At 45.8% G+C, this 21,386-nt stretch overlaps 1 protein-coding gene across 1 annotated transcript in view; it reads left to right on the top strand.

The window, feature by feature from the left end:
- The first annotated feature begins 13,344 nt into the window (after nucleotides 1–13,344).
- Nucleotides 13,345–21,386, top strand: part of CDK17 (cyclin dependent kinase 17) — a 144,665-nt gene continuing 136,623 nt past the window's right edge. The window contains exon 1 of the mRNA XM_083182293.1: nucleotides 13,345–13,791. The gene's annotated coding sequence lies outside the window, so the exon portion shown is untranslated. The remainder of the gene's footprint in view (nucleotides 13,792–21,386) is intronic.

The following is a 21,386-nucleotide window of genomic DNA, read 5'->3' as shown; positions in this document are numbered from 1 at the left end:
CCGACCTTTTCATGCCCTACTATCCACGTCGGCTTGGAGTTGAGAATAGAATAGTGTGGCGAGCGCAGCGAGCCACCGAGCCCGAAGCGTGGCGAGCGTAGCGAGCCCCGCGAGGGGACGCGGATACCTTCACAGTTATACGCGTCCCCTCGCGGGCTTCACAGGTGTCCGTGGCGAAAAGCGGACACCTGTGAAGCCCGCGAGGGGATGCGTTTACCTGTGAAGGTATCCGCGTCCCCTCGCGGGGCTCGCTGCGCTCGCCACGCTTCGGGCTCGGTGGCTCGCTGCGCTCGCCACACTATTCTATTCTCAACTCCACGCCGACGTGGATAGTAGGGCATGAAAAGGTCGGAGGACGCGTACCGCCGCCCCTCGCGGGGCTCGCTGCGCTCGCCACGCTTCGGGTGCGCGTGGATAGTAGGGGTGGTACCCTGGGAAAAAAAGGCATTTGGGTTACATTTACAAATTAATTAGAAGAACAATTAAAGCACGACTTACCTTATTAGGGGGATAACCACGGATTTTTTTTTTTTTTAAGGTAGCGCAGATCCACCGATAACAGCAACTGCAATTACCCAAAAAAATAAAAAAAACATCATTAATCAAAATCCAATGACATAGAAATCCACTGATAATCAGTCGGTGACATATGTTGCTATGGCTTTTTACACATAGCAACCACCGTTTCAATGTTAATTCACAGTGTAAAATGCTGGTTGCTATGTGCAAGTGTGCATAGCAACACTTGTCACAAACATAATATATGCAGGTGACGTATGTTTCTATGCGCTGTTTCGCATAGCAACCAGTGTTATCCACTGTAATTTTAACAGACTTACATTGGTTGCTATGTGCAATACCATATAGCAACATAAGTCACTCACTGATAATATGGTGACGTACATTGCCATGTGCTAGTGCACATCGCAAGCGCTGTTAAAAACGGTGGTTGCTATGTGTAAAAAGCCATAGCAACATATGTCACCGACTGATTATCAGTCGGTGACATATGTTGCTATGGCTTTTTACACATAGCAACCACCGTTTCAATGTTAATTCACAGTGTACAATGCTGGTTGCTATGTGCAAGCGTCCATAGCAACACTTGTCACAAACATAATATATGCAGGTGACGTATGTTGCTATGCGCTATTTCGCATAGCAACCAGTGTTATCCACTGTAATTTTAACAGACTTACATTGGTTGCTATGTGCAATACCATATAGCAACATAAGTCACTCACTGATAATATGGTGACGTACATTGCCATGTGCTAGTGCACATCACAAGCGCTGTTAAAAACGGTGGTTGCTATGTGTAAAAAGCCATAGCAACATATGTCACCGACTGATTATCAGTCGGTGACATATGTTGCTATGGCTTTTTACACATAGCAACCACCGTTTCAATGTTAATTCACAGTGTACAATGCTGGTTGCTATGTGCAAGCGTCCATAGCAACACTTGTCACAAACATAATATATGCAGGTGACGTATGTTGCTATGCGCTATTTCGCATAGCAACCAGTGTTATCCACTATAATTTTAACAGACTTACATTGGTTGCTATGTGCAATACCATATAGCAACATAAGTCACTCACTGATAATATGGTGACGTACATTGCCATGTGCTAGTGCACATCGCAAGCGCTGTTAAAAACGGTGGTTGCTATGTGTAAAAAGCCATAGCAACATATGTCACCGACTGATTATCAGTCGGTGACATATGTTGCTATGGCTTTTTACACATAGCAACCACCGTTTCAATGTTAATTCACAGTGTAAAATGCTGGTTGCTATGTGCAAGTGTGCATAGCAACACTTGTCACAAACATAATATATGCAGGTGACGTATGTTGCTATGCGCTATTTCGCATAGCAACCAGTGTTATCCACTGTAATTTTAACAGACTTACATTGGTTGCTATGTGCAATACCATATAGCAACATAAGTCACTCACTGATAATATGGGATGCGGTCATTTTATCGAATGACATTAGTTCGAATGTCATTTGGTCGACCCCACTAGGTCGAATGTGTGAAAAGGTTGACATGGGTTTATGTCGACTGCCATTAGGTCGACTGGGCTTAGGTGGAATTGCTCTTTTTGGGTTTTTTTGGTGCTGACATGTGCCGACAGGCGGTGGTTCATACCCTACCATCCACTAGGGCGTGGAGGAGGTTATTAAAGATGTGGCGAGCAAAGCGAGCGATGCGAGTGTCCGATTCACTATGTCAACAGTGTCCATGTCAACACTGTTGACATTTCAGCCCAAAAAAAACCAAAAAGAGCAATTCGACCTAACCCCAGTCGACCTAATGGCAGTCGACATAGTCGGAAGGTCGACATAAACCCATGTCAACCTTTTCACACATTCAACCTACTGGGGTCGACCAAATGACATTAGTTCCAATGATCCACACCCCTCCAACTGCCACTGGGACCCCCTTCTACCCTTCTTCCACAGAAGCCATCTGCCCCCTCCCACCCCCTCCCCCCTCCCACCCCCTCCCCCCTCCCCCCCCTCTCCCCCCCCCCTCCCTCTCCCCCCCTCCCCCCCCCCTCCCTCTCCCCCCCTCCCTCTCCCCCCCCCCTCTCCCCCCCTCCCCTCTCCCCCCCTGTCCCCCTCTCCCCCCCTGTCCCCCTCTCCCCCCCCAGAATTTATTCAAAAACGCCACAGGCCACTTACATGTGCTCAGGGGCAGGGTGTGGAAGCTAATGCGCGCTCTGTAGTGAGTGAAATGCATGCTGGGACACTTCCTGCCTTCCCTACATGCATTTTTTCAGTTTGAGTGACATTACTGGATGAAATCGCGGGCATCGCGGTAATCGCGGGCATTGAGGTGTACAATGCACAGCTCAATACCCGCGATGCCCGCGATGCCCGCGATGCCCGCGATTTCAATGTTACTTTACTAGTGCTAAAAGTGCATGAAATCGCGGTCATCGCGGGCATCCCAGGCATTGTGGTGTACATTACACAGCTCAATGCCCGAGATGCCCGCGATGACCGCGATTTCAATGTTAACTGGCCTAAAATGATGATGGAATCACATTTCTGTGAACCTCTGTCACACAGAAACAGTGTGAGAGGTGACAGCAGGTGTAATTTCGAGGGGGGCAATAATTACAGGACAATAATTACAGGGCCACTATAAGGCAAGGGGTGATATACTAAAATGAGATTGCTGTGATCCTCTGTCACACATAAGCAGTGTGAGAGGTGTCAGCAAATGATTTGAGCCAAATGTACATTTAGCAAAAAATTACAGGGACCCAATACAGCTAGGGGTGATTCATGAACTATTACAGGGACCCAATACGGCTAAGGGGGTGATATATGATTAATTACAGGAACAAAATATGGCTAAGGGGTGCAACATTATGGGTGAACACTGCTTAAGATGCCAGGGAATCTAACTACTTTTTTGGGGGTGAGAGCAGGAAATGGGCCTAATTCAGGTGTGTGTGCAAATTCACTCATACATGCAAAATCACTCAACTGACTCAGTAAAGACAAGTTTGAATAAAAGGCAGTAATTTACTTGAATAAAAAATAGATAACATTGAAATGCAAACAAACAGTAGCATAAAAAAAACAGCTTTACAAGTTTAAAGTCCATAGTTTTTCAGTCATCTTTCTCTAACAATGTTAAGGCGTGTAAAATACGCTCAAAAGTTTGGTTCATACCTATGCTCTTTCTCCACATAAATTCTTGTAGATACCCTTCCAGCAAATGTCTGGCAGTACCCCGGTGGCGTGTATTGCGCCATTTCGCCGCCCCCCACATGCGCTCAATGTTCTGGGTGTGCACCCCTGTTGTGGGGTCCACAAAGTTAAACCTATGATTAACTTGAGCGTGCTGGAAGCCTGCAGCCTCCAGCTGTTCTGTATTATAGGCCCTCCAGCAATCGCTGTATATGGTGGAGCCCGGCTCCACATGCTCCACAATGGCAGCCAATAAAGTGGGGGCGTCCCGGGTGGCCACTTTTGTGGCAAAGCACTGCCCAGTTTCCCGGCAGATGCCCCCAAACACCCACTGCTGGGGTAGCACACGGCCGACATGGGACTTGCGCCGGACAAACAGAGTCTCGTCGACCTCGACTATTTTGTCGGGCCCTCCAATGCGGCGCTGGGGCTGAGCCATCAAGTCCATGAGGCACGCCTCCCTCATGTACTTATTGTACAGTACCGTTGTCTTGGGGGAGATGCCAAGGTGCCGCTCACAGTAGTCGCCGGAAGTCAACTTCTCGGACCAGTTGAAGATGAACCTGATGATGTTCACAAACGACATCCGGCACCCAGGAATGAAGAGGCCAGCGCGGAGACTGATCTTCTGGCGGCAGGCTCTCACGTGGCAGCGCCACATCACCTCCTTCTCGCTGAGCTTCATGGCATGCCCATTGCCGCAGGTAGCTTCCTTGGGCAACAGGTGATGCTCCTGGAGGAATCGGATAGCCTCTGCCTCCGTCTGAGGCAGGGAGTACATGTTCACTCCAGATCCAGATGCCATGGCCATGACAGGAACAGCAGAAACAGCAGAAGGCCGAATTAGCAGCAGGGCCTCAGTCACCAATAGAAACAGCAGCACAGTCTCTGTAATCACGGTAACTCAGCAGCAGAATGAACAGCAGCAGCAACACTGGAATCAGCAGCAGGCTCTCAGGAATCAGTAATAATCAATCAAAACGCAAATCTCTCTCTCTCAAACCACAGCTCCTCTCAACCAACAAATTTCCCCACAAAATCAAGGTCTTTTAAACTGTCACAGGGGGGCGGTCTGAGGCAGTGGGATGTACCCTTTGTTGTTATTGTCCTATAAACATCTGTCACTATGCAGACACAGGGGGTTGGCCTCAGACAGGAGGATGGTGTCAACATGAGTAACTAGGCAGACGGACCTAGGGCAGATGTAGCTAGGCAGACTAAGGGCCATTCCACCTATTACAGATGTTACCATGCAGAATTAGGGTCATTAAAGGGTCATTTGAACCCATTACAGATGTGAGTGTGGCTGGAAATCGCGAAATCGCGGTCATCGCGGTGATCGCGGGCATCTTGTGCGCAAAATAACACCCGCGATGCCTCAATCACCGCGATTTTACAATGGGGCCGACGAAAAAGTTGAGGAATCACTACCATCGCGGTGATCGCGGGCATCGCGGGCATCTTGACCACCAAAATAACACCCGCGATGCCTCAATCACCGCGATTTTACATGCTGCCGATTAGAAAGTTGAGGCATCGCGGTCATCGCGGTGATCTTGGGCCGCAAATAGTACCCGCGATGCCTCAATCACCGCGATGAGCGCAATTTTACACCCGACAATCGCGATGAACATCGTGGGCGCCCTTCTAGGTAAAGAGTACCCTTGAAAATAGTGGAAACTAAGAGATCTGCCAAAACAGGGGCAGAAAGAAGACCTTTGAGTGGGAAAAAATGGGCCATTTTGGAGAATCTGTCAATGACTACCTAGATTACCGTGTTACCTTTGGAAACAGGAAGGTCAGTAATGAAGTCCATTGATAGATGTGACCAAGGACGAGAGGGTATTGGAAGAGGACGAAGGGTAACGGCAGGAGACATGTGGGATGTTTTATGTTGTCGAAAACTGGTTTAAATCACCTGCGATCCACACTGAACTTCGTCTTGAAAAAGTTCCGGTACTTGTGGAGTATCACGGCTCCCATCGTATGGCATCGTATGCCATATGTAGTGGCATACGATGGCATACGATGCGATGCGATGTTTTACCGATTTTTGACCATTTTTGCTCAAAAATCGTATGCCATCGCATGGCATCGTATGCCATATGTAGTGGCATACGATGGCATACGATGGCATACGATGCGATACGATGTTTTACCGATTTTTGAGCATTTTAGCTCAAAAATCGTATGCGATTGCATTGGATGCCATACGATGGCATCCGATGCGATGCGATGCGATGGCACCCGATTTTGCACTGAAATGCATCAGAATGCATTGAAATGTGTATTAAAGTAGTGAAATGCCCCCAAATGCCATTTTTCATAGTGCACCACCCCCACTATCAACGTCAACCCGAAGCGTGGCGAGCGCAGCGAGCCCGCGAGGGGCGGCGGTACGCGTCCTACGACCTTTTCATACCCCCACTATCCACGTCGGCGTGGAGTTGAGAATAGAATAGTGTGGCGAGCGCAGCGAGCCACCGAGCCCGAAGCGCGGCGAGCGCAGCGTGCCCCGCGAGGGGACACGGATACCTGTGAAGCCCGCGAGGGGACGCGTATAGCTGTGAAGGTATCCGCGTCCCCTCGCGGGGCGCGCTGCGCTCGCCACGCTTCGGGCTCGGTGGCTCGCTGCGCTCGCCACACTATTCTATTCTCAACTCCACGCCGACGTGGATAGTGGGGGTATGAAAAGGTCGTAGGACGCGTACCGCCGCCCCTCGCGGGCTCGCTGCGCTCGCCACGCTTCGGGTTGACGTTGATAGTGGGGGTGGTGCACTATGAAAAATGGCATTTGGGGGCATTTCACAAGTTTAATACACATTTCAATGCATTCTGATGCATTTCAATGCAAAATCGGATGCCATCGCATCGCATCGGATGCCATCGTATGGCATCCGATGCAATCGCATACGATTTTTGAGCAAAAATGCTCATAAAACGGTAAAACATCGTATCGCATCGTATGCCATCGTATGCCACTACATATGGCATACGATGCCATTCGATGACATACGATTTTTGAGCAAAAATGGTCAAAAATCGGTAAAACATCGAATCGCATCGTATGCCATCGTATGCCACATGCGATGCGATGCGATTTTTAGCATACGATCTGCATACGATGCAGGTCGTGGGAGCCGTGATACTCCACAAGTACCAAAGTTCCCGTTGCTAGGGATCGAAACGCGTCAACGTCATATCCGCCAGCACACCAAACAACGTGAGAGATCACGCTTACAGCATTACGGAGCTAGCACCACAACTAGCCTACCCCGGCTCCAAGCTGCAAACCTCCGCCCAACGTGTACAGCCGCTATCACCAGCTGATCGGCTTACGGCCCGGCAGCCGCACTTTGGAAGTACAAGGACGCCAGTTACCATCTGCAGAGGGTTGAGCCTTTTGCCATCTGGGCTCCCCGCCCCTCCGTCTCCAAACATCAAGGAGGGTGAGCATAACTAAAGGAAGTCTCTGCGCTACCTGACCTCACTTCATCTGGCGTTACATGCGCTAACCAGGCATATCGCATTGAGCTCCTATACTAACAACTCTTCCAAGTATTTCTGGCTTACTAAAACCTTGCTTCATTTTCATTAACCCCTTCATCTCTGCTATTACCATCCGGCTGGTGCTATTACCTACTAATTGTGCTTAATCGTGGAATATGTGACGTATTTGGTGTTGCTGGCTATTTTAAAACCCATTCATGTTTTGGGGCCTCATTTGCATATGAACAACCCATTTCTAGAATATATGGTATCTGCCTATATTTTTATGCATATATAATTTTTATTTATTTATTTATTATTATTATTTGTGTATTTGTATATGTCTTGTCCTATATAAAATTTTGTTACATTTTGTTACATTAATTTGTGCCCTGGTGTCCTTCTGTTCAGTGTGGGTCGCAGGTGATTTAAACCAGTTTTTGGCAGAGCAAGTGCAAAACCCATTTCCTTGTCCAAATTCCTAGTGAGTCACCAGAAGACTTACTTGCCCTTGCTGCAGCCAAAACCTGGTCAACTTTTTACAACTTACAAAATTTTTTTATTTTTTTATTTATATTACTTAAAGCGCCGGGCCCTGCGGGTTTTGGAGATCTCTTAGGAGTCCCCTCCACACCCACAGATTCTCTTGTCCCATGTTTTATGTTGTGCGCAGGGAATGCAGGAGGAAATTAAGCTTTTAACATTGGCGCCCATGGTCGGCCACCAGTAGGAATGTTGAAGGAATGATAGAGTCTTCTGTACTCCTGGGTGACCAGCGAAGCATGAGCCCATGTGATTTTCGCAGATTTTCTGGAATGAAGGTCTTCACCGGTGGAGGCAGAGGCTGGGGTGTGGTTTGAGCAAAGACTACCGGATTCAGAATTGGCTGTGTTTTACTGTCCTTGCTAGTGATGGAATCAAATGATCGGAAGAGTGCATCCGCTTTGCTGTTCTCAGAACCTGGTTGGTAAATGATATGGAAGTTGAAGCGTTCAAAGAAGGTGGTCCAGCGGGCTTGACAGGATGTGAGGCACTGAACGTTATGGAGAAACGTCAGATTTCTATGATCAGAATAGACCGTGACCTTATGTCGGGCTCCTTCGAGCAGGTACCACCATTCTCCGAGGGCAAGCTTGATAGCTAACAATTCTTGTTCTCCGATTGGGTAGTTTCTCTCTGCTGGGAGGAATTTCTTGGAGAAATAAGCGCATGGTTGTCAAAGTGCCCCTACCCTTTCTGAAGAGGCGTCCACTTCTAAGAAGAAGGGTTTGTCACTGTCCGGTTGGAGAAGAATGGGTGCTGTCATGAACGCTTGTTTTAACTGCAAGAAAGCAGATGTGGCTTCAGAGGACCATTTGGAAGGATCTGCTCCTTTGCAAGTGAGAGCAGTAAGAAGAGCCACAATGGAGTTGCGAATGAATCTGCGGTAATAATTTGAAAATCCCAGGAACCTCTGTATCCCTTTAAGTGTAATCGGAGCTGTCCAGTCTTGAATGGCTTTGACCTTGGCTGGATCCATCTCTAGGCCCGTTTGAGATAAGATGTGACCAAGGAATGACGCTGAAGAAACTTCAAAGATGCACTTCTCTAATTTGCAGAAGAGATTGTTCTTACAAAGTCAGCCCAGTACCTCCCGCACCGTTTGTCGATGTGGGGCTTAATCAGGAGAAAAGATAAGGATGTCATCCAGATAGACAACGAGAGAATAGTAATGTTAGGAACCATTAGTATGGTTCTGTTCTGTTTGTATTTGGGCATTTGACTCTTTGGTAGCCTCCGGTGGTCCGTCTGTGCCATTGCAGCTCAAATCTTCTGGAGACTTGATTATTCACTAGGCTGATGGATAATGAGTTCATTATTCCTGCTGGCAGCTTGGCTGGAGATGTCACAGGTGTGCTAATCACCAAAGTCCTTCTTAAGGCATTCTCCCCAACAATGCAGAGCCGGTGATAGCTTTCTGTTTCCTGGTTTGCAATTTCCTGTGCCTTGTGCAGGATTGTCCTGGGACGTGCTGCTGATTCCTTTCTGCCTGAGCTTGCTGCACTTGCTGACATCTTGGGACTTCCATCTTATACCCGGTGTCGTGAGTACTCTGAAAAGTTAAAGTTGTGCTGGGAACAACTTTACGGTTTGCGACGAGGTCGCTTGGTTGCGACAGGGTCGCTTGTCTTTGGTTTTGTTTGCGACAGAGTTGCTGGATTCAGTTTCGTTATCTCAGTATTCCAGTGTTTATTTATCCGTTTATCCCGTATTTGTGTTGCAATAGGGATTTGTACTTTGGCGTTATCCATCATAGCTGGGGTTCATTAGTTTAGTTTGATTCTCCTCTTGGACTTATCCTTGGCGGCCGTTGTGGGCTTGTCACCACCTAACACCTGGCTGCACCGGAACTTGGGCGGGCCTAACTCGCCCTTTCAGCCGTGGTGGCTACAGGCGAAGCCTAGCATCCTGCAGTCCATGGCCAATAGAGGGAGCCAATAGAGTCAGGCTAGAGGATAGCGCCACTGACCATTCTGAGTAGGCACTAGGTTACCAGAGTTACTCCCTGGATCGTAACAAGTAAAGCATGTCTCGGGAGATGTCATTGACAAATTGCTGGAAAACACCAGAGGCATTACTAGGTACTCATAATGTCCGTTGCAAATATTGAAGGCCGTTTTCCATTAATTTCTGGACCTAATACGGATTAAGTTTATAAGCACCCCGCAGATCCAGCTTGGTAAAAACAACAGCTCCCTTGATTTTGGGCAGTATTCAATGAGAAAAGTTCTCCGTCTTGCGTGGAGAACTTGTGCTTTTTTCGCCGTGGAGAGAGGTTTTTTTTCTCCAAAGGCGAGCCACCCTATTCAATGTGAAATATTCTCCGTCTTTCTTAGTGATTCTCGCCGTCTCTCTCCGTGAAGAAATTCTCCATCTTTTGATGGAGAGCAGGAATGTGAACTTTTAAACTAAAAGGGTGTTTTTTTTAATTTTGGTGTCAAAAAATCAGGTTTTTTTTTCTGTGGAGGGCCATGTTATTTTTATTCATGTGCCTATAGCACATGAATATATATTTAATTTTTAAAAAAATATTTTTTTACATTTTTTTTTCTTTTTTTTACACAGTGCAGCCAGCAGGGGGCCAGAGCGCTCGAGCCGCTCATTAGATATTCATATATTCACTGCACCCGAAGCACGTTCGGGTACAGTGAATACTGGGTCCCCCGCTGGCTATAGAGGGGGGCAGCCTGTGCTGCCTGGGTCCCAGGGGGGCCCCCTACCCTCACATATGTTCTGTGGCATCCAGGGAGACTTTAATCTCCCTGGATGCCACGTCCCTGTCAGCTCCCTGCTGCGGACGCTCGTCCGCTGCAGGGGTTAAGACTCGCCGCGAGTGGCGGCGAGTCTTATAAACATTGAATAGTGGCAGCAGGAGAGGCAACGAGCCCTCCGGAACACGGAGAGTGCACGGCGAGCAAAAAAAAATGCTCGCCGTGCACGGAGAATATTACCATTGAATACTGCCCTTTGTCAAATAATTCAGTGATTAAAGGTAGCGGGTAACTGTTCTTTATCGTGATATCATTCAAACCCTGATAGTCAATACAGGGCCTTAGTGCACCATCCTTCATCTTGACAAAAAAGCCTGCACCGGCAGGTGAAGTAGAAGGGTGAATAAAGCCTTTTTGCAGGTTCTCACGAATGTAATCAGACATGGCCTCAGTCTCTTGGATAGACAACGGATAGATGCGGCCTCGAGGAGGAGTGTTCCCAGGGATTAGTTTGATGGGGCAATCCCAGGTTCGGTGTGGTGGCAGTACATCGGCCCCTCCTTTACTGAAGACATTGCTAAATACAGCATATTGAGGTGGTAGGAGGTGTATAGAGTTCTCGGGAAGAGTTTGTCGAAGGGGAACCACTCGAGGAAGGCACGAAGAAAAGCAATTGGAACCCCAAGCCGTGATTTCCATGGAGTTCCAGTCAACGTGGGGTTTGTGTTTGGATAACCAAGGCATACCAAGAACTAATTTGTGGGAAGATTTCGGAATAACCAGGATGTTTAGTAATTCTTGATGGAGGGCTCTGACTTGAAGTAGGAGAGGACCTGTCTGGCAGGTGACCAGGGCGTCGGGAATCCTGCTGCCATCAACTGCGGTTAGAGATAGTGGCAGTGGTATAGGACTGGTTGGAAGTGAGTGTTGAGCACAGAATTGAGAGGAAAGAAAACTGCCTGTAGCTCCGGAGTCCAATACCCATCTGGACCGGACCTTGAGGGGTATTGAGGTTGACTAGAATGGAGGATTCGATCATGGTAGGAGTAGTGGCTAACACTCCCAATCTGGCCTCTCCCTTGCCGATTAGGAGAGATCATTTCCCGATCGTCGAGAACAGGAATTCACCATGTGTGAGGAAGCCCCGCAATACATGCACAAGTTCTCCTTTCTACGGCGGGCTCTCTGCTCGGGAGACAAGCAAAATCGGTTGATCTGCATGGGTTCTTCTGCTCCGTCTAATCTTCCTCCAGAAGTTCTTGGAGATGAAGTTGGACTAAAAGATGGTCGGGACCTGAGTCGATCTGCCCGACTCCTCTCCATCTGCCTCTCCTGAACACGCAAGTCCACCTAATTGCACAATGAAATTAGATCGTCCAGGGAGGAGGGCATATCCCGAGTTGCCAATTCATCTTTTGGTCGACCGGAAAGGCCACTCAAGAAGGCTGCCTGTAGAGCCTCGTATTTCCAACTCATTTCTGAGGCCAGTGTTTGGACTATGTACTGACTAATTGGACGATTGCCTTGGCAGATTCTTAGGATCTCCGGCTGCGGAAGACACTCTACCCGGCTCATCAAAGATGCGTCGAAAGGTGGAGATAAACCCAGGGTAATCAGAAAGAAGCGGATCAGAGTGTTCCCATAAAGGAGAAACCCAAACTAGGGCTGGTCCGGTCAGCAGAGATACAATGTAGGCAACCTGTGACTTCGGCGTGGGAAAATTGAATGGTTGAAGAGTGAAATTGACATCACATTGGTTTAGGAATCCCGACATGCCTTAGGAGAGCCATCAAACTTATTTGGGGTAGGTAGATGGAGATGCCCGGATGCCACTGGAGATGGTACTTGCACCAAGGGTGCAGCTAAAGTTGCCTCTGAAGTGGGCCTGGGCGGTGCCCCGGAGGTTGGTTGAGCAGGTGTAAGGGTCTGTAGAAATTGAGCGACCTGCCACTGGGATAACTCTAGTTGTTCCAGCCGATTCATGAGTCCTTGAAGCAAGTTGGTGGGCAGTCCCGATGCAATGCGATGTCCATATAAAGTGCACAGGAGTTCTTATACAATGAAATATCTAATCCGATCTCAGTGCACCAAATGCGATGCAATATTTAATTGTACAAGCACCCATGTGATGGGTGTATACAATTGTAAGCACTTATGCCATCGTTTTCGAGCCCGAAGCGTGGTGAGCGCAGTGAGCCCTGCGAGGGGACGCACTCGCCACGATTCAGGCTCAGTGGCTCACTGCGCTCGCCACACTATATAAAATCAACTCCACGCAGACGTGGATGGTGGGGGTATGAAAAGGTCGGAGGATGCGTTCCGCCGCCCCTCGTGGGGCTCGCGGCACTCGCCACGCTTCGGGGTGGCGTTGATACTTGTGGGGTTTTAGGAACAGATTCTACTCTCTCTGTAGAAGATTCTACTCTCTCTGAAAGGGAACGTACCATGCGGTGCGATTTCACTACGTTTGCGTACGTAAGAAATCTGGACACCCTGCTAGGAAACAAGTACCTTAGGTCATTATGTATTAAGATGATTGAGCTTACTATGGTGAGTGCATAGTTTTTTTTTTCTTTTTCATTCTCTGTTATCTACCCACACACAGATAATAGTTGATAATAGTTGTACACATATAGCTAAAACAAATGTGAAGATATAGAGGACTCCTCATGGGTCTATAACGGTGATGATGATAATAATAATGATATGATAATAACTTTCTTCAACGTTTTAGTGTCTAGTTACTGTACTGTCGGTGTGTGTGCTGCGCAGCTGTAAATGTAACGTGCAAGCAAGGTACAGTGGGGCGCTGGCAGCAGCAGGAGGCGCTGTTGCTAGAGTGGTGCCGGAGGGGGCGGAGCTGCTATTGCTGCGTTCAAAAAAAAAAAACAAGAGAGAGAGAGAGAGAGAGAGGTGGACAGAAGCGGAGAGAGGGAGCAGCCAGGACCCCGCTGCCGACACCGCCGCCCAGGGAGTGTGATCCGGTGCTACAGGCGTCAATTGTGTTGGCCCCGGATACAGAGGGGCTGCTGTCGCAGCGCAGTGTGACCCGCGTAGCAAGACGGACACGGGACGGGGAGAGCAGCTGTGCGTTGGACTGCCCCGGGGCTTGGGAGCCATGTTGTGCGCAGATTCCGGTGATGTGTCGGGGTCATGACACTACAGCACCGGTACACCTAGCTACCCGGGACACGGATCAGAACCGGGGAGGAGGCGGAGCAGCAACAGCAGCAGCAGCACGGCGCTGGTTCTGCAGAGACAGGAAGATCCCCCGCAAGCAGCGCTGTATCCGGCCTGCACCGCATCCCTGTGTGTGACCCGCAGCGCCCGCTGTCCTGTGAGTACCGGCCGGGAGGGGGTTTTATAGATGTGTACGTGCCCTCTGCGGGGAGCTCGGACCGCAGGCACGTGTGTGCTGCTAGCGGTTGCCCACAGGGGCCCCTCCTGCCACTGCCAGGAGCCCGGCATCTCTTCTACTGCACATCACTATACTGTCACCAGGGTCATCTCCTTCCTCAGTGAGGGTAAGGGGACAGTAGTGGCCACCCCCTTTGTGTGAGCATGTTGCTGCCAGTGTGCCAGGCTGTGGGGGTCAGGCCTGGGGGTGCTGCCAGTGTGCCAGGCTGTGGGGGTCAGGCCTGGGGGTGCTGCCAGTGTGCCAGGCTGTGGGGGTCAGGCCTGGGGGTGCTGCCAGTGTGCCAGGCTGTGGGGGTCAGGCCTGGGGGTGCTGCCAGTGTGCCAGGCTGTGGGGGTCAGGCCTGGGGGTGCTGCCAGTGGTGTCAGACCTGGGGGTGGTGCCAGGCTGTGGGGACAGGCCTGGGGGTGCTGCCAGTGTGCCAGGCTGTGGGGTCAGGCCTGGGGTGCTGCCAGTGTGCTGATCTTCGGCACACCTTGACATGCGGTCACCTAGCAATGTGGTATAATAGTTACTACATGGTGCCATGCTGTAGTGACAGTGCAGTGTGTTTTATTAAGTGTTTCCTTAGCTGGGTATGAGCAGAGTATGTTTGTGCCCTGATAGTGACCAACTATGACCCCAATACAACCAATTATGGTTGGTATATTAAACCACAGTAAATTCATATAGTACTATAATGAAAATGACCTCCAATTGTGGATACACTTTTCCACACTAGGTTAATTCTAATTATTTAGTAAAATCCACATTCTACTGTATATATCGTAGTATTTACAGATCTCTCACATAAAAAAAATAATGAATAAAATTAATCCGGCTTCTATGTTTGCATTATCTTAAATCTGTAAAATATCTGACGGCGAAGTTGTAGTGCTTTTCACATATATTATATTTTTAGAATGATTGTGGATAAGCAAGAATTGCCAGACTACTTTATAGGCACTGATTAGAATGAAGCATTTTAGTAGTTTCCTGACATTGTCTATGTACTATTTTTCATTTGATTTTGAGTGTTAAAACTAGGAAGGCATATGGGTGATTTATTTAATCCACAATACTCTTTGTTACAGTAAAGATTTTGGGGAAACCCAATTAACTGTACAGTAGCTCTGCATATGAGCCCCAAACCTCTCATCAGAGTAGTGCTCATTATTATCCAGCAGGACAACTGATACAAATAATGAAGCCATTTTGCCAGGGTTTGGGTGGCGTTAGTGTTTAAAGCTAAAAAAAAAAAAATGTAATGGACCATATTTGTATTGTAGTGTTCCATTTCTTCTGTGTTTAGCAGTTACATAGTGACCACGAACGTCTTATACATTTATTTGTTTCATTGTTCCTATAATTTTAATGCTGGTACTGTATCTGAGTGCTGTGGTCTGTCAATCTACAGCCATTTGTTCCCATTGTGAAATACCTTAAGTCAAATAGATAAAACATGTTTCTATGAAATAAACTATATTTCACAGAACTGATAATACATATGTTTATTTGGGAGGCAGTCATTTGGTTTACAGCATCATTGAAAACAATGCTCTCTGCTATCAGTGATCTTATGTTGGGGCCAAAATTCCAGCAAAGTTAAAATTCTATTTAAAATTCTATTTAAAGTGTTGTAAGTATATCAGCAGTATGGATTCAAATGCTGCTATAATATGTTTTATGTTATACTTTCAACATCAGTAACATGCTTTTAGTACTTATGTTTTGTTTACTTATCATATGTATTCCTTTTTATAATATTCCACATACTGATAAACTGTGACGGTGGGTAATTGTTTTTTTCCATGTCATGTCTAAGGTAATTGATAACCTGCAATGTGCATCCCTCACCAGTATTGTTTGCATAGTCTCCATATGGGGAAACTAAATTGTTGGACAGCAATTTAGCTTCAGGGCACCTAATTCTTCTGATGGGCAATTCCAGTTACAGCATGCTCTGCACTCGCTACAAGCCCTGAAGCCTTACTTTATGGTTGCACAAATAAATTGAATAGCTCAAACCATTAAATGGAGTGTGGTATGATGGCCCGACAGTCAGGATTCCGATGGCCAGTATACCGACATCAGAATCCCGACCGCCAGTACTTCAGACTGAGGCAAGTGCAAAGAAGCCTCTTGCGGGTACGGTGACTTGCTGCGCTTGCCACAGGTTCTATTCTCCCTCTATTGGGGTCATGGACCCCCATGAGGGAGAATTTCCCCATTAGTTGAGCCTTTATCCAGCTCCATTAAATCCACCCCCTTTTATAGCAAAAGCAGTGACCACCTCAACATTTCCATGCAATGAGTTAATATTTATTACAGTAAGGTCCATTGCACTGGGGCCCCTGAGGAGTGAGGGGCCCAAATGCTGCTACCCACTACTGTGTGGCATATTGTGAACTTAGGTTGGCATTTTTGCACCTGGGCCAACCACCATCACGTTCTGCTACTGAAGTCCTCATTATATATGGGATAGCACCAAATGTGACCATGTGGGCAAGAGTTTGCATTGAATTGTGTATTTGTATTAAATCTTCCTATGAGGGTTACACATTGGACTGCATCAACCACCTTATATAATAAGTGTTTGTATACATACAGTAAAATAATGATATGGAGAGATCAGTCCTGTAACAAGAGGTTTTTTTTTTTTTTTTCCTTATTGCATTGTAGTGCTTTGATCTCCTTTGGTCGCTCAATGCGCAGTTTAGTTGCCTTTTGTGAACATTAGGCGATTAACTTCCTTCATAGCGTTTAATGGACTGAGCGATTAATTGCTCCCTTTAGAGATCTGAAGCAATTCCAGGCAGGAAATGCTCATTGAAACAAATATGATTTATATGTGATAAAATTGCATTTTGTTTTCTGAAGAGATTAATCTCCTGAGATTTCATCCCCATGAGTCAAGATGGCATTAATCAGAAACCAGTGAATTAGTAATAATTTTTCGGTCATCTACATCACATTACATAGGGCTTACAATTATGACACGATTAACCCTAAAATACATGCCGTGTGCATTTCGTGCAAGGTCACTCTTGCTAATTTTTGATCTTCTGATTGAACTTGTGTCCACATTTTGTTACATTTATATTGGAGTATTTAAGTGCAATGGGTAACTTAGCTGTAGCTGTGCCATATTTATTTACTTTGACTTAGGAGATAGAAGTAGTAAGAGCATATTACATAGCACTGTCTGCATACATCCCACATTAAAACCGATGAGCTTGCTCCTGTCTAAAGTAATTCTGTGCTTCCCACTGTACAAGAGAAATTGCTGTTAAAGCTCCAGGGTATTGTTTCCCTCATTTACGAATGACCCACTGTCATGCCAGGCATGTATGATTTATTGTACACACACCTAATGAGCCTTTGCTTTACCTCCTATATGTGACTAACATGGCTAATAAAGCCTTTAGGTGAAAATCAGCAGAGCAGTGCTTGTTATTTTTTAAATGTGTACAGATGTTGCTATTATTATTTAAGCCTTCTATATTAGCAAAATGTTTTGCAGCACTTATGGGGCCTACACACGTAGTGATTTGCTTAGCGATGCTAGAGTACTCAGCAAGATCGCTCAGCACAGTGATGTGTCAGCAATGTGTGCTGAGCTACCTGTCAGGGTCAGTGTTCTCCAGTGAGAACACTGTCAGTGCGGGGCCAGACATAACTATCGCTATGCCCCTACACACGGAGCGATTGTAGGGGCACTTTCTAAGCCATCAAGTGAGATCGCTTAGAAAATGCCCTAAAGAGCTGTGTGTGTGTGTGTCCCATAAATTAGGACACACAAAATAAATGAACAATTTATTGTTTAATTAACAATTGCACTGATAGTGTAATGGTTAGCATGCACTGACGTCATGGGTTGTGTTTCCAATATGGCCTAACTGTGCAGAGTTTGTATATTCTCCCCATGCTTGCGTGTGTTTCCTCCCACAATCCAAAAATATACAGGTAAGTTAATTGGCTCCCAACAATTTAACTCTAAAATGTCTGCGGTAGGGAATATAAGCTCCACCGGGGCAAGGACTGATTTGAATGTTCAAATAGTTAAAATATTATCTGTAAAGTGCTGTGGAATATGTGTGTGTAGATAGAAACGATATATCCCCGCTGGGTCAACTGGTGCAGCAGCGATGCCTGATATGTCTGCAGATATATTGGTGCATCTGGCTGTGTAGACAGGCAGCCCACAGACTGCCTGTACACTTGCTGTAGGGACTAGTTTCAGAGCTGGGCTGGCAAGTTGAAATACCTGCTCAGCTGGATGTTAAGCTGCCCATACACGTACCAATTACCCGGTACTTTTTGTGCTAAAATAGCATTGCATCCCATGCACAACATATGCACAACGATGCTATTTTAGCACAAAAAGTACCGGGTAATTGGTACGTGTATGGGCACCTTAAGGACTGACATACAGTATTGAGAGGCCAATCAGCACGTGTGTCTACTTATCTGAATCGGCCGTTCTATTAGTGCTACCACCAGTCTACCGGCTAGGCATTGTGTGAAGTTGACAGAACCGGCATTTTCTGACATAACAGCACGGTCGATTGAATAGCTCTGGGAGCTTCTTCCTGATGCTATTTATACCACACTGAATTGATTTGATTCCATAGTGTACTTGTAAAAAAAAATTATTTTTTTGTTCTTCCCAAGACCAACACTAGATGCTGCCCATGGTAGCAATTCTATTGTTATTCCATTCGGTGAAATGAGTTTTGGAAGAACAAACTTCAGCCCCCCCCCCCCCCCCATGGAGTCGAGCTGAAGTGTGCCGAAAGGGACTCTTGTGGGCATACAAACAACACTTTTTGGCCATGCCAGGCTCACCTGTCACTTTAGATAGGAGGAGATTGGGCACAATAAACAATTGAAATACCCGCTTGGTCTCTGAACTTTTAGAAGGCTCCAGCACCTTCAAAATCATATATCTTTAATCAAGAGGCATGCTCTTGAAAAGTAAGGTATGTTCTTTGCATTTATTATTTGTTAATTGTACTATATTTCAGTACAAATGCAGGTTTTCTTGGTATGATCCTCTTGAGCCTAATAAAACAAACAAAATCTGTTGGTGTGTTAGTTTTATGGTTCTGCATACTTTGTCATTTCATATTGTTATCTTTGTTATTTCTGTCTTTTTATAAAGTGCTAACTTATGACCTAATACTTTGCAATGAATCCTTTCCCATTGATCCCTGCCACAGTGGAGCCCATTCATATTCCTACCATGTGCAGATAAGTGCCTGAACACAAGCGCACATACAAAACTACCAGTTAAGTTGTGTTGTGATTTTTTTTGTTTAGACAAATATACATGCTTTTTTTGGATTTGCATATGTTCTTTTTGCATTTGCTGCAATTACTAAGCATTGTTATCTGTCTGTAGAACATTTCCCAGGTTAGCTGCACTACAGTATATACTAACACATGAAATATGTATAGTGAGTGGCTACATTTTCATGTAGCGCAATTAAATGCTGCATACCTTTTTAGCTTTTACAATGCAGACGCATACAGGCGAATTGAACTCTTTGTAATGAAGCTATGCAGGATGTGAATTTGTGCGGATGTGTGGCCTTTGCAGATCAGACCATCTCAACAGGTTGTCAGTCAGGGCCAGTTTATAGCTGTAGATACTTCCATTTAGGTGCCTCTTTGGGTATTTATTTCGCATAAACTGACTATTTCCATGGTGTCTAATCACATTTGTAAAGCCCCATACACCCGATTATTCAGAAATGCTGTTATTTATAAAACAACTTTGCAATAGTTGTCCTTTGGATTCTTGTACTACTACCGCATTTTAAATGTGCATTTATAGAAGCCGCTGGAAAACCAATAAAAAAAAAAAACAGGAGGCACGAAGGAGGGTTCAATTCTTTGCCCTTTTTATGAATACCCACATTAGGACTTTTTCAGTTAAGCTCCTGAAGTCTCTTTTGCTTTTACTGTCATAAACCTATGTTGGATAAAGCATCTTGTAAATGTCAAGTCTCTCGGAAAAAAAAAAAAAAATACATTCATGCATTGCTACAGTTTTTATACGAGTCTGTTGCATGCTTGGACCCAACATTTCCATGTTGAGCTTTTAAGGGGCATATACACAGTCTAATATAAACTATCAATGTGGACTATATAGTACATATTGCACTGTGTATACAGTTTGGGATACCGATGCTTGCCACCACATGGTCAGCCTATCTAAAAAAAAAAAAACCTTGCAAGCAGCTTAATATTGACTAGAAAGTGTACAATCTTGAATGAGCTATTTCTAGTATAGTCCAAATCAGCCATAGCCAAAATCGCACAGTGTGTATAGTCAGTATCTGTGGTTCTACATTCTGGGGAGTTCAAGGGAAGCTGCTTAGCCAAAATCTCACCGGATGTATGATCTTTTTTTTTCTTAGGTTCTTTTTCATATGTTTTTGTTTCCAGTTGTTTGGACTGTGCATTATTATTATAAAGTGTGTATTAAACCTTTATATTAACTGTCCAATTCCTTCATGACTTTAAGATTGTGGTATATAAGCCTTGGTTGCTATGGTATTTCTTTGTAATTCTGTCTGTAAGCATGCTATGTGTAGGTGTTAATATAGGAACATACCCACCCAATCTTTTTAGCTGTGGGTATGTAGTTTACCGTTTTTCTTTGTTAATGTAACAGTTATTCTGACCGCAACCTGAGTCCGTGTTTTTGACTGAAATGCCACATCATTTATTACTACTTTTTTTTTTTTTATTTGTTTTATATTCTGTATTTAGTAATGGTCTCATCTGTATAGCATAATACAACTTGCTGATGGCACAACACAACTCTCTGTAAAAGATACCATGGCAGCACAAATGGGACATACACATGAGGTGATTTAAAGCCTCAGTTTTAACCGATCTGACTACATTGCTTAGAAATGAAGCACTGATCGCTCTGTGTGTATGGATGACTGTGAAGTGTGGTCCTGCATGTCGCTGATTAGATTTATACTGCATGCATTAGCGATAATGATTTTACTGCATGCAGTATATATCTAGTGTTCTCTCTAGAAAACACTGGCTGTGACAGATTGCCCAGCACACATCGCTGGTGCATAGCTGTGTACGAATCAATCTGTGCTTTACTGAATCGCTAAGCACAGATGACCGACCCTGTGTATGGGGCAGATGACTGTCATGCATGCATTCATACATACATTTATTTTATGGAAAAACGTATTTAGATGCCTATAGGTTATATATGTTAGAACCATTACACCAATAGGAACTGTGATTACATTTTATATAAATACATATACTATAATATGGAGTTGGTCCCTCCTTTTGAAGCTGTAACAACTTCCACTCTTTTCTCGGAAGGCTTAAGGTGGCCATACACGCTGCGATACCAGCGTGCATAGTGTTCATTCTAGCACCCGCCATCTTTGAAACCTCATGCACTTTCTCTTCCCTGCCTGGGGTGTCGCTGTCAGCTGTGGTGCTTCTAGCACAGTGTGGTCTGTATATCAGCACTGATATGCAAACCAGAC

Source organism: Crinia signifera, chromosome 4 (assembly GCF_055691185.1).
Source record: "Crinia signifera chromosome 4, ASM5569118v1, whole genome shotgun sequence".
NCBI lineage: Eukaryota > Metazoa > Chordata > Amphibia > Anura > Myobatrachidae > Crinia > Crinia signifera.
This window is presented reverse-complemented; position numbering and strand designations above follow the sequence as displayed.